The following is a 2,106-nucleotide window of genomic DNA, read 5'->3' on the forward strand; positions in this document are numbered from 1 at the left end:
AAGTGATAGGACAGATTTTCTAGATTCCAAAGCCTGTGCTTCACTCACAATTCCATATTGCTTCCAACACATAGCCAAGTCTTATGGATCACAGAACTTAAAAATTGGTTAGTAATCAACTAAGTTTCTGTTTGTTTCTTAAAGAAAACATATATAAAAAGGATTCTTAAAGACTATTTTTCCTTGGGGATGAACTCTGGTATCTCAGAGCCTAGTAGTACTAAACAGTGGTATACCTGTCACTTTTCAGGGACTGTAGGGTGGAATAAAGAGGAACTTGGAAGTGAGTTAGTTGTGTCTCCTTTCCAACAGGGATTTGAAAATTTGCTAGTTCTTAGGATCGTACTGAGGAGGAGTTCAGCTCGCTCTCCCCAGTTGTTCAGAGCACCTGTTGTTTCTGTGGCTCTCTTTCTTTCTGGTTTCCCTTAAAACTCCCTTCTGGTCTTAGAGGTGGTAGTAGTGGGGATTGATTTGTAAAATCACCAGTTTCACAGCCTTAGCAGTTTTCTAAGTGGGCTTTTAGGAATGAAGACATGAAGAGTGTGCTAATGTGAGCAGTTCAAAATACTATTATTATTTGTTTTCATTTTGGTTGAATCTTACAAGAGAGATCTAGATCAATTTTGGATTTCCAGTGTTCACTATTAGATTGGAAGTTACCTACCTACAGGTTTGCTCTAAAAAATCATTGGTGTTTTTTCATTCTGTTTCTCTTTTCTGTTTATTCATTTATATACAGAACTTTATAAAACTTGGGAGGAACTTCCAGATTTTTTCAGAGTGGGTACACCATTTTCATTCATAACAGCAATGTATTCCATTTTCTCCAGATCCTAATCAATACTTGTTTTTGTCTGTCTTTTATTGTTGCCACAGTTTTCTGGTGTGAAGTGTATTTCATTGCGTGTATTTTTTTTTTCTGCAAAAAGTTCTGTTGTTTCCATTTGTTTCACAGCTTGGGAGAAGGCTCCAGGGTGGTTAAAAAGCTTCCTAGTGGCTGCAGGGAGAGGCTCCGGCACAAGTCTTGGCACCAGGGGGATGCCAGAGGGGCCCCTTAAAGGCTGTTGGACTTCAGAGCTCCTAGTCATGATTGAGGGTGAGCCTTTCGAGGAGATACTTACCCAGCCCAGTCTGGGGGCCATCCAGGCTGTGGAGGGTAGAAGGTGGTCACCCATCTTCTTGATGTTCTTGAGTTTCACTTTATCATCTAAGAAGTGGTTCTCCAGAGATGAGAGCAGGGTTCTGCATGGGCAGAACCCAGAGCATACACATCCAAAAAGGGCCTGGTTCAGGTTCTTCTTCAGAACAAGGGCGGCTTCCATGGCATTCCATGTGTAGAGTTTTACCCCACTAATCTTAGGATGGCTTCTGCACATCCTGTAAGAGCGTGTGGCCACTGCACTGGTTTTGCATCTTTAAGAGATGCTCAGCACTCTCAGACTTCTTCTCAGCCAACTTGCGGAAGAAGTGGCCTATGTTCTCCAGAGCCACATCATGATGGTCGAAATAGAAACCCAGAGAGAGGGAGGTATAGGAGACCCACAGATGCACATTGATCAGGCAGTTGACAGTGGTCTCCACCTTGGTAGAATAATTCTGATGAGTGTGGAAGCTCATGGTTCATCAATAACCATGTTGGATGGTCCTTGAGGCAGAGGGTGGCTGAGATGGATCTGAAAGTTGCAACTGGAATAAAGGTTGGAAGGTGGTCAGAGGCTCGTAAAAGGGGTGTCCCTGGGTCTGTTTCATCCAAACACCTTGAAGCAAGAGACAGATCTGTGGGATCACCAGGTGTGCTGCCTCACTGTGGTTTTGATTTATATTTCCTTGATGACTAATGATGTTGAGCATATTTTCATGTGCTTATTGGCCATTTGTATGCCTTCTTTGGCTGTTCAAATCTCTGTCCATTTTAAAATTGGGTTGTTTGTCTTTCTGTCATTGATTTGTGATAGTTGTTTATATATTGTAGATAATATACTCTTATCAGATATATTGTTTGTAAATATTCCATCTGTGGGTTGCCTTTTGGCTTTACTGATAGTTTGAAGCACAAAGTATGATTGAGGTTCCCCCCCACCGCCTTTGGTTGCTTATGCTTTGATG

At 41.9% G+C, this 2,106-nt stretch overlaps 1 pseudogene; it reads right to left on the minus strand.

Moving 5' to 3' along the window:
* Positions 1-1,080: 1,080 nt before the first annotated feature.
* On the minus strand, positions 1,081-1,617 carry LOC115526232 (annotated as a pseudogene).
* Positions 1,618-2,106: the final 489 nt, after the last annotated feature.

The sequence above is a fragment of the Lynx canadensis genome, chromosome D1 (assembly GCF_007474595.2).
Source record: "Lynx canadensis isolate LIC74 chromosome D1, mLynCan4.pri.v2, whole genome shotgun sequence".
In the NCBI taxonomy this organism is placed as follows: domain Eukaryota; kingdom Metazoa; phylum Chordata; class Mammalia; order Carnivora; family Felidae; genus Lynx; species Lynx canadensis.